We start from the raw sequence: 12,705 nt of genomic DNA, 5'->3' as shown, positions 1-12,705 counted from the left end.
GCACATCAACCCCTTCATATTGTGGAAATGGAACGTGTCACTAGGTTGATTGAGACAGCCCTGGGATTGTGTGGTCTGCTACTATTACCTTGCAAACATAATTTACTACATTTGAACAGGAACACGGGTGTGTTGGGAGTAGGTGACTCTAGCATTAACAGTCAAGCATCTGTCCTATGACCCTGCTGTTTGTAATTCCCTCGCATAGTGCAGTGGGTTTTGCTGGCTTGGGGCCTACTGCATATTATGGGGAAGCCAGTATTGGTCAGAGATTTCATGTTGTCCCACATAGCTGTCAGTTGTCTGCAGCTATCCTGATAGCCCACTCTATTCCCTTGCATACATGCAGCAGGTCCATACCTATGCTGCCATAGTGTAGTACCCCATGCATTTATTATAACAAAGGGTGACTTACCTTATGCCTGCAGCAGTTGATATAATAGTGCTTTAGGGCTGACTCTGTCAGATGCATGCAGTACACAGCCAATACATGTTAATGTACATGTTGTGTGTTATGGCTGACATCCTTTTTAGAATATATATGAGTCAGAATGAGGTGTTAGTCCCTAGGTCCCTAGGATGTCAGTGCATGTGCTATGCATTGCCTCTTTGCCAAGGCCAGGGCATACTGGGCATGCCTACATATGCTTACAGGGTCAGGGGGTTCCTCCTTTGAGTCCCCCTGTGACTGCAGGGACCTTGGCACTGATGGGGGGCTATGTGTCCCTTTGTTGTGATGTTTCTGCCGCAGCTGTTTCCACAGGATCATATTGTGTAGCATGGCACATACATGTTCACAGTATGTGCCATGCTACACAATATGATCATGTTTGCACAGGATCATATTGTGTAGCATGGCACATACTGTGAACATGTAGCAAAACACAAGCTTCTTAGCTTCCCTTAAGGACTCCTCTCAAACCTCTTGTAAGAACAATTTCAAAAACAAACGAAAAAGAGTCCAAACTGGCCATAATCTTTTATTATAAAACATAAGTGCTTTCAGGTTAAAAAACCCTTCATCAGACAAACTTTACATAATCATGACGGTCTTTAAATGTTAAAACATTTCTAAAAGCAACCAATTACTTTCTATACTTGACCCGCCTTTTCTTTAAGGCTGGTTTTAAAGGTACAGAACTATTTAACCCAGGTGGGGCTGTCAGCAGCTAACTGTATGATCCATCTTAACTCTGCATAATCAGTATCATTGACAATGCCCCCCCCTTTTTTTTTTCATCTGTGTAACATGCAGAACCATAAAAACAAAAGTATGATCTGGAAAGCTGGAAACATGCTGGTACAATGCATTATGTTTATCCTTCAGTCTAACAGATGACAAATGGTGCAGTATTCTTGTTTTTAACTTAGAATTAATTTTTTCAACATAAAAACTCAGACATGCCTTGCAGCATGCTAAGTAAACCACATTCTCTGTATGGCAATCTGCATATATTTTTTTGTTTGTAACAGGATATATAAAATAATTTAAACCATTCACATTTTAACATACTTTTCAATGCCTACAGAGAAAAGTCCCTGTTCTCAAGTGTGCAGAAGAAGCACTGTTACCCTTCCTCTTATTTTTTAAACCAGGTTCTATGCATAACATGAGTATGTAGAGTTAAGATGGATCATACAGTTGGCTGCTGACACCCCACCTGGGTTAAATAGTTCTGTACTTTTAAAACCAGCCTTAAAGAAAAGGCAGGCCAAGTATAGAAAGTAATTGGTTGCTTTTAGAAATGTTTTAACATTTAAATACTGTCATAATTACGTAACGTTTGTCTGATGAAGGTTTTTTAACCTGAAAGTGCTTACGTTTTATAATAAAAGATTACGGACAGTTTGTACTCTGTTTCATTTGTTTTTAGATACTGTGAACATGTGTGCACATGTGGTTGAAGAGTACTAACAAGCTCCACCAGATATATCGAGACAGCAGAACCATGACTTGAGCAGCCCAAACACACGCTCTATGATGTTTCTAGTTTGTGCATGTGCCTCATTATGGTGTTCTTTGGTTGGTGTGTGCGCATTTCTAATGGGTGTCATCATCCACAGTTCCAGTACATAGGCAGCATCTCTCAGTAGATGGCCATATGGAATGTCCCCCTTGGCAAGCATCTTGCACAGCTATGATGTGTGCCAGATGTGGGAGTCGTGATAACTGCCAGGGCTGCCAGCACACAGATTCATGATAATGCCATAGGCATTGCACACAACCTAGCAGTTGATGGAGTGATACCCCTTGCAGTTCACACAGACTCTACCCTCTTTATCGGGCGGTGCTTTGATGTGGACATGAGTGCAGTCTATGGCACCCAGTACCTCAGGGTAATGTGCTACATGGTGGAAGAGATGCATATTGCCGGCCCTCTCCTCAGGGGTGCAGAGTAAATAAATGTGCTCACTGGCATGCCCTTGCATGGCATCCAGGAACTGATGGAGTACCCTGAATGCTGATGTCTGTGAGACCCCCATTATATCCCCAGTTGGTCTTTCAAATGTACATGTAGATAATATTCTAAGGGCTACACATACCTTTGCTTCCACTGGGATGGGTTCCCCTTTGTTGGCTTTGGGTCTGAGTTGAGGGCGGCAGAGCTCGGTGAGTTCTTGTAGTATGTCCCTGTCCTCCTTGTAGTGCTCTACAATCTCCAGCTCATGTAGCCTCTGGAAGATTACCCTGGGCCTAAACACTCCTTTCCTTCTCAGTCTTGGCCTATTGCAGCATCAGCACCAGCACTAACCTCAGCCTCTAGTGCATACAGATGTGGCAGAGCAGCAGCAGCCCCTATCATTTTGTTAGTTAAAATTCCCAAGTGTGTACTTCAATGGTGCAGAGTATGTGGGGAAATCAGGTTGTAGAGTGTATGCATACTTTATACTGGCGTGCTGCAGATGCAGCCTGTGCGACTGGCTCACTATGACGCATTCCACCTGACAGGTATATTATTGGGGTTTGAATGAGCCTGTGTCTGCTGAACAGAGCTTTGTCATTTCCACTTAATAGGCTTCCTCTAGCTGCTAGCTGTTTCCCTTTTTTTTTTTTGTTTTTTTTTTGTTTTTTACTTCTTTCACTGCTAAGCACTGGGGTGTCACAAGCAAACCTGTGGTGCTAGTGAAAATAGTGCTCAGCAATATGGACACTCCCCTGTGCACAGGCACACAGCTTTTCTTAAACCAGCTAAATAGCTCAGCAGCATAGGACATCCCCTGCTTAGCAGTGCTTAGCTGAGTGCAAACAGGTGCCGCTAAGCTTCAATCTGCTTACACATAGCGTGACATACCCCCTTTTGATGTCAGATGCCAGTTCTACTACTACCTACATGGTTCTAGCCCTACCATGTGTTGTATCTGCAGACACAGTGGCCCTTTTTGCTATTCAGTAACACCAACTCATTTACTTACAGATAATTGAGTATACCCTGGATACTTCCTCCATAGCAACCACTGAAACCTGCCATTGTAAGACTCTGCATGCTGAGCAATATAATGCAATACTTTTGCAATTGTCTAATTTTCAGATTTTATACTTTTTAATTTTTTTGTTTTGCATAACGGCATGTTTGTATGTCACTGCATGCCAAGCAAACATAATATATGTATTAAAAAAAAATATTTTTTTATTGATTTGCATTGCTTTTTGGATTCACTGGCCATAGTTTTGGCTATTTGCATGCCTACAGTGCAATATCCACCCTTTTATTTCTTTTTTTACAGCCCCTGTTTAAATTTCACATTCCGGCACATGGTGTCTGTCCTCGTACATTTCTAACACCAACACGGCACCTTCACGGGTGCCTTTCTGCTTCTTGGATCACAAGTCAGCCTCATTTGCATGAATTTCTCCAGCTTATGAGGTGATTTGCATTACATGGACCCTTCCTTGTCCACAGACTCGTGCATGCCCCTCCTTCCTGTTTACCAGATCACTCAGCAGCCATGTTCCATGTTGGGGCTGTGCCACTATGCCTACATGGTGAATCACTCTGTGTAGGCTTTACTGAATTCCCCCAACGTGAATTCACTGAGAAACATATATCTGTCACTCCAAGTCCTATTTATGTCACAAGCAAAATTTACATCTTTTGATCTAGTAGTTCTGATGCTGTTTGTTTTGCAGATATGCAAAAGGGTTATCAAAACAAGGTCCAGGGATGCCTTGGATGCCAGCCAAAGATCACTTCTAAGAAATCTGTATGATACTAAGTAAAGAGACAGAGCTTTGACCCAATCAACATGGCACATTTTATTTACTCTCAGTATTCTTTTTGCAAGGAACCTTTGTGGATGTTTCAGCTGTTGCATGTGACTGGTCAGGTACATACTGAAAACAGCATTATACTTTATTATGGGTCTGATTGTCACCTCAAAGCCAGAGGTTCCCTGGTTCGATTCTTGGCTGGGGTGCCTTCTGTGTGGAGTTAGCATGTCCGCTCCATGTTTGTGTGGGTTTCCTCCAGGTGCTCCAAATTCCTCCCACATTTAAAGGCCTGTAGTAGGTGGATTGGACTCTCTAAATTAGCCATAGGTGTGAGTCTGTGTATGAGTGTGAAGTGTGGAAGAACTACTGGGGCAGGGGTAGCCACCCAGCAGTGTAAGCATTAGATAATTGTCACTGTTGAAGTGACACCCCAAACCCATGTGCAAAAACAGAAAAATGGGGTTGTGGATGGATGGAGGATGATGAAGTCTAAGTGCACTGGTACGATGACCTCTCTGTACCTATATGCTAGGCTCTTATAAGTTGAGCAGCAAAGAAAAAATTTCTTACTACCTTGGATACATCCTGTTCAAAGTCTGGGTTACTATTTACAAGAGTTCAAAGATCCTTGATCAGTAAACCAATTTTTAGGGATGTTTTATTGATGACATAGAAACCTGAGGTGGCCAAATTACCAAAAGATACCATAATGCATCTCTTGGCACTGAGTTTTAAGCCATGACTTTGGCACCAAGCATTTGATCTTCCTAAAAGATGTTCTCATCTTGGGGGGATTAATGAGTTTTTCCAGTTTGCAATCATCTGTGAACTTGGTCAGCCGGAAGCCTTTGACATTTGTTTTGACTTCCAAAGAAGTAGATGCCAAAGAAGAGCTGGTCCGGTACAGAGCACTGACGGACTTCACTGGTGCCTGGCCTCTTCATGAAGGTGGCCTCACTGATCCTAACCTCTTGGGTCCTGTCCATAAACCAGATAGCTAACAATGCCTGAGTGGTCTATTATAATAAATGCTTAACCCAGATCTAGGTAGGTAGTATGCTCTGCCTTCCCCTTATCCATTGCCTTAGCAACCTTTTGAAAGACATCCACCAGTTTCTGTAAGCATGACCTTCCTCTGAGAAAGTCAAACTGGATGGACCCAGTATCTGGAGGTCTCCTATGTCCTTCCTGTTAATTTCCATGATAATTCTTTCCATGACTGCAAAGAAGGCTAGTCAGACTAATGGATATGTAATTTCTGGGATCTGCTGAAAGTTCTCATTTATGAAAGGGGATGGCCATTACAGTCCTCCATTCTTGTGGCACAAAGGCTGCTTTATAGTGAATGCAGGGGTCTTGATAAGTCATATTTTAGGCTATTCAGGAGACATCATGAGATGTTACCAGGGTCCATTAAGTGTATCCTTGGCTTTAGCAAGTGCAGCCAGGACATACTCCCTAGCTTTGTTGGAAGGAATATTATAGTATATATTGGCTAGTCAGGTGTATAAGAAGTTGTTATGCAATCCAATAAAATAATTCAATGAGAATTTGTTAAGTTATTGGGAAGAGGAGAAAGACTGGGATTTTTTGGTCGTGGGGATGTTAAAAAGTTATATTTGAATTACCCCAAAGATGCCAGATTCTTTGTCATCCCAAAAATCCATAAATCAATTACCAAACCCCCTGGTAGACCTATAGTTTCGGGGGTGGGTTCTTTTTTACAGAACCTGGGCATCTTTTTGGATTACCAGTTAAAAGTGTATCTCCCCAGAGTACAATCATATATTAGGAATACTTCTCATGTGTTAGAAAGCATAAAAGAGATTCAGTGGAACCTGAACCTTTATCTTGCCTGTGTGGATGTCAAGTCTTTGTATACAAACATCAATATCAGAATGGGTTTGGAAGCAGTTGTTAAAATGTTGGGTGAAGGACTGAAAACTACTTATATCTGTCAGTTATTGGAGTTTTTTTTAATGCATAATTATTTTGTTTTTGATGGTGATTATTATTTGCAATTGGAAGGAACAGCAATAGGGGCGGCATTTGCCCCTTCATATGTGGTTTTGTTTATGGCACATTTTGAAAATATGTTTGTATATACTACAGATTTCTTCAAAAATAGAGTGGTCATGTTTAGACAGTTTATTGACAATCTGATTTTTGTGTGCAGGGGGAGACTAGTGAATTTGATGATTTCATGAAGTTACTTGGTCGGAACACTTATGGTTTGGAATTTACTTATAGAACTAGTAGGAATAAAATGCAATTTTTGGATGTAGAATTTTATGTAAATGAAAGGGGTAGTTTACAGTACCAACCATTTCATAAAAAGACAGCTGCGGATAGTTTTTGGAAGCTGGAAATGCTCATCCTGGTCATTTAATAAAATCCCTTCCATATGGGGAGTTTAGGAGAATTATGACCAATACATCTGATCAAAGGGTGTTGAAGGAAGGAGTTACTTCAAAGGTCTACTTACCCTTCACATACGTCAAGGCAAGTGGGTAGTGCCCCTTGTGGCTTTTGCAATAGATGTAAATATGTGAAGGCTGGTAGTTCTTTTACGATCAGGAATACGAAATACAACATACACACTAGAATTAATTGCAATACAAAATCAATCGTGTATGTTGCTTTTTGTGTGTGTTGTCCCTGTTTTTATATAGGGAAAACTGATCGTAGATTTAGTGATCGAATGTACCAGCATCTATATGCAATAAAAAATAAAAAACTTGATAATGCTTTATCTAAGCATATAATCAATAATAATGGCCACAGTTTCGAGTTCATGGGGATTGAACATGTTTCCATGGGGCCTAGAGGTGGTCCCCAGACACTATTCTTGGAGACGAGGGAATTAGAGTGGCAAATAGGGGTTGATGCCTACTCTTACCCTGGTCTTAATGAATCATGTAACATCTCTTCCCTACTCAGATATAAAAGTTACCAAAGGTAGTCTACCTTTATGGCTTTAATTATTTAGATACAATAGGTATTGATCATACCTTACTTAGGGATGGTCTTGGTATTTTAATACAGTATTAGTTTTATATGTTATTTTAATTTTACATATATTATTTCTTGATTTTTTAATATATGCATATACATTTTTAATGTAAGAAAATATAATAGGATTCATGAAAGAATATTGTGTTTTTTTTCTGCTTTTTGTTTTTGGTTGATTGACACACTGTTTTGAGGAAATGACATCATGACTGACTGATTTTAAAAAGTTCTGTTTCCTATTGTCAATGTTTCTGATGAAGCTCACTGCAGTGCAGGGGCGAAAACGTTTTGTATCTAATAAAGAGCGTTCAAACTACTCTCTACATTTCTGGCTCTTTTGGCGTGGAGGTTTTATCCTGGTTTGTTGTCTTACTACTTGTGTTTTCTTCCAGTATGTCGATGAGTGACTCCACTAGCCCGAGGACGCCTAACATTTTCCGGACTGAAGAAACACAGCCGGATGAAGGAAGTATTAATATCCAATCTCTCTTACTTGCTTTAAACCAACGGCTTGAGCGTATGGACCAACGGCTCAATGCTATAGAGGCGAACAGTGTGTTAATACAACGAGGTGGTAATGGCTCTGTTCAAGGACTTCAGGTTCCTGGTTCATCTATGGCTGCTACTTTTTCTAATACAGACGCCAATGAAGCTTTATTTAACAATACCAGCGGCGATATACCTGCAGGTCAACCCATGCAGGACAACCGCAATGGTGGGGATGTATCAGCAGTAACGGCAAACGCTCCGACCCTGGCGGTACATGTTTCTTCCTTTGAAAGTAGGTTTCCGTTGCAGGAAATACAAGCTCTCCCGCAAAGGACAGGTTTCCAGCGTGATACCTCAGTTTTTCCTAACAGAGGCAATGCTATGGGAGCCGTGAATATTCCGATGGTTTCACAAACAAATGGTGGTAACATACGAAATGGAAGGCAATTACCGGATGATATCCGGAGCGAGGATACCGGCGCTTTTACTGATGTTCCATCCTTTACATCATGGGCTGGAAATATCGAGTGCCTTGGTTTTGGTGCTCTAACGGGCTCCGGACACTCTGCACAGGTAAACCAAGTAGGTAATCTTATTGATGATTTACCGGAGAAATTAAGAACTCTTGATAGCAATATGTTAAAAATTAAGAAACTTCAACTTGAAGTTTCTTATTTTCGGCAGTGCTTGGATGAAAATACTGTTCCGAAGGGGTTAAGAAGTTCGTTTTCACCTACTACTATGGTTTCTGACCAAGGTTTCCTGGACGATCTGACTGGGTTATTTAACCGCCAAGGGGCAGAACTACTTGATCTTATGATCAAGCATTACAACAAGTATATCAATGCTCTTTTGACTGAGACCGAGCAATTGGACAGTTCTATAAGGGTGGACTTAAACTTTGTGCGATATAAATATGACTATCAGCGTATCTTCACTAGCATTGATGCGCTGATAGAGAAACTTAAACAAAATAAGCTTAAGAAACTGGTTAGGGATAGGAAAGCATACCAACAAGGAGTAGCCTATCCTAAAATCCATAGGAATATGGCTAATTGTAGGAACTCGAATGAGGACACTACTCAAATAATGGATAACACTACTGTTACTGATGATGTGGGTGTACCTGAAAGCAATGGTCAAAGTAACCCTGACCCTGGTACTTCCAATCAGGGGTTAAGAAGGAGCAGTAGAATTAAGGCTAATAACCAAAACTTGAACAACAACTCGAACAACAGATCCCAACACGGGCCTTTTTTAGGGGATCGGAACAACAAGTTCCAACAACGACGGAAATACAACAATTGATGCTTTCTGATTGTTTGACTGAAACCCCCCTTGAAGCTTTGGATAAACCTGTCATCTTGTTGAATGGAAAGGGTGACTTTAAGGTGTATAATTTCTCCAGTGCTTTGATAGACCAAGAGTTGGTCGAATTATTGTCTAGGGGCATTACTTTTGTCCCAGATCAAAAGCCTTGTCTAGCTAAAATCTTGTTAGACCTTAAATGTTATGTGCGTAAATTGAATTTGAGAATTTTGTTTGACAACAATGCTATTGGTGAATGTCCTATGTTTAAACTACTTAGTACTTTCAATCCTCCACTACATCCAAATTTGAGTATTTTCGAAAATGTTTGTGAGTTAGATTTTAGACACTTCTTTGAAAAAGCACAAGGGTCTAGACACGAAAGCAATATAACTCAACAACAAAGGAGTGCACTTACACAGGTCTCCCAATTACCTGTCCGGGTAATGAAACCGGATAAAGGAGGAGGCCTGGTCATTTTCGATGTCTGTGACTATAATAGGAGAATGCAAATTGTCTTGGACTCACCAGCATATGAACGCTCATCTTTGAATGAGATGGCGGGTGCACATAAAAAGATTAGTGGCTACTATAGGGATTTGTTTATTGATGGGCTTATAGATCTTGACACTTTTAATTTCATCAATATCTCCTCTCCCAAGGTACCTGTGATGTTTGGTGTCCCAAAAATACATAAAAACTTAGGGGACCCTCCATTCCGTGCCTTGGTTGATGGTAGATGCTCCATTACTCACCCTTCAGCTAGGGTTATTCATGGTATTCTCACAAAATACCTCAAGGATATCCCTGAAATTTGTAAGGATTCTTGGTCCTTCTTGCGATCTATCAACAACATTGTTTTTGACCCTTCATATAATTTTTTAACAATCGACGTAGTTGACTTATATACGTCCATTCCGCATTTAGAAGCGGTTGAATGGGTCGAACTTATGTTGATGCGACTAGGGGCAACAAGGGAAGAAATATCCACTGTAACTCAATTGTTGGACATCACCCTTTCTTCTAACTTTTTCCTGTTTGACAATCAATACTACCTGCAAAAACAGGGGATCGCCATGGGGTCCCCCTGTGGCGGTAGTGTGGCTAATATGGTAGTTGCTTATTGGGAAAAGGAGTTTTTTAGGGTTAATCCTAATTTTAAAGAAAGGGTGAAGTTGTACACACGTTTTCTGGACGACGTATTCATCCTATTTGAAGGCTCTGAGAGTGAAGCCACTGAGCTGGTACAGTTGATGAATGCGTCGTCCACATTCTTGAAGTTTACTTCACACTTTTCTTCACTTGAAATTGATTATCTAGATGTTAAATTGACAAAAGATCTATGTAACAACTGTTATCTATCTTGCATTTATAGGAAGGATACTTATTGCAACAGCTTCCTACATTATTCTAGTAATCACCCTCCAAAACAGAAAAGATCGATTGTTAAGGGCCAAATGGTGAGAGCGGTGCGGATGTGTAGCACCCAGGAGGCATTTATAGCTGAGTGTAGTTTCTTAAAAGATCTTTTTTCAAATAGGGACTACCCGCTTCCTATGATTGATGAAATTATTGATGAGGTTGTTATGAAAAGAACCTCTGGTTTTTATAAACCTTTATTAAATTCTAATGCTTATGGGTTGGCCAATATTGAGCACACATATGATTTAGAAAACCTAGGCTGTTCAACTGTAGAAATTAATATTGACACCACTACTCAATCTGCTCCTGATTTCAGTACCAGTTTTGTTTTAACTTTCTTCAAAGAAGTAGGCTCTATATGGGCAATTTTAAGAAAGAACTGGTACTTCATATACAACTGTGCTTTCTTACTCCAGAAGTTGGGTCCAGCACCGTCGATTGTTTACAGGAGGGGCAAGAACTTGAAGGAGTTACTTCAAAGGTCTACTTACCCTTCACATACGTCAAGGCAAGTGGGTAGTGCCCCTTGTGGCTTTTGCAATAGATGTAAATATGTGAAGGCTGGTAGTTCTTTTACGATCAGGAATACGAAATACAACATACACACTAGAATTAATTGCAATACAAAATCAATCGTGTATGTTGCTTTTTGTGTGTGTTGTCCCTGTTTTTATATAGGGAAAACTGATCGTAGATTTAGTGATCGAATGTACCAGCATCTATATGCAATAAAAAATAAAAAACTTGATAATGCTTTATCTAAGCATATAATCAATAATAATGGCCACAGTTTCGAGTTCATGGGGATTGAACATGTTTCCATGGGGCCTAGAGGTGGTCCCCAGACACTATTCTTGGAGACGAGGGAATTAGAGTGGCAAATAGGGGTTGATGCCTACTCTTACCCTGGTCTTAATGAATCATGTAACATCTCTTCCCTACTCAGATATAAAAGTTACCAAAGGTAGTCTACCTTTATGGCTTTAATTATTTAGATACAATAGGTATTGATCATACCTTACTTAGGGATGGTCTTGGTATTTTAATACAGTATTAGTTTTATATGTTATTTTAATTTTACATATATTATTTCTTGATTTTTTAATATATGTATATACATTTTTAATGTAAGAAAATATAATAGGATTCATGAAAGAATATTGTGTTTTTTTTCTGCTTTTTGTTTTTGGTTGATTGACACACTGTTTTGAGGAAATGACATCATGACTGACTGATTTTAAAAAGTTCTGTTTCCTATTGTCAATGTTTCTGATGAAGCTCACTGCAGTGCAGGGGCGAAAACGTTTTGTATCTAATAAAGAGCGTTCAAACTACTCTCTACATTTCTGGCTCTTTTGGCGTGGAGGTTTTATCCTGGTTTGTTGTCTTACTACTTGTGTTTTCATCCTGGTCATTTAATAAAATCCCTTCCATATGGGGAGTTTAGGAGAATTATGACCAATACATCTGATCAAAGGGTGTTGGAGACAGAGTTTGATTTGGTTAAGAAAAGATTATTAAAGCGAGGATATACTGTGGGTCATATAGGTGAGGCATTAAAGAAGTTAGAAAGGAAGACTAGTCACAAAAGGAAATGCAGTTGTTCTATTGAACATGAGAAGTCCATGAGGAAAAATGAAATGGGGGAGGATGGTATTGAGCCCCTTTTTTGTGACTAAAATATTTCTCCTTTCTGAAGTACTAAAAGAGCTAGTTAATGACCTTTGGCTTGTGGTTTGCAGGGATGAATTATTAGGGAAGTTATTTCTGGATAGAGTAACTTTTTCTTATGGTCAGTTCAATAACTTAAAAGAGTTGCTGAGACCAAGGGCCAGGGTTGATATAGTTAAAAGGATGGGTGCATTCCCATGTGGTGCATGCAAAGTGTGTAACAAAATGAAAAATGTGGATGGATGGACAATAAATGGGAAGACATTTTTGATAAAGAATGAATTTGGATGTGATACATGTGGTGTGGTCTACATCATTGGTTGTGGATGCACACCTTCTAAATGTTATGTGAGACAGACTAAAAGGAAGGTGAAATTGTGAATTTTGGAGCATTTGGGAGATATAAGAAACAGGAGGATGGATAGTTCAGTGGCTCAACACTTTTGCGGTACCCATGGGGGTAGCACAGATAGTTTTTTCTTTAATGTGTTAGCACAACCCTTTAAAGGTCATAGTTCGGTAGGGGATGAATTCAAGAGGAGGTTGATCAAGTTAGAAACCAAACTGATAGTATATTTGGGCACTTTATATCC

The sequence above is a fragment of the Protopterus annectens genome, chromosome 3.part1 (genome assembly GCF_019279795.1).
Source record: "Protopterus annectens isolate FY-2018-M chromosome 3.part1, PAN1.0, whole genome shotgun sequence".
NCBI classification, from domain to species: domain Eukaryota; kingdom Metazoa; phylum Chordata; order Ceratodontiformes; family Protopteridae; genus Protopterus; species Protopterus annectens.
This window is presented reverse-complemented; position numbering follows the sequence as displayed.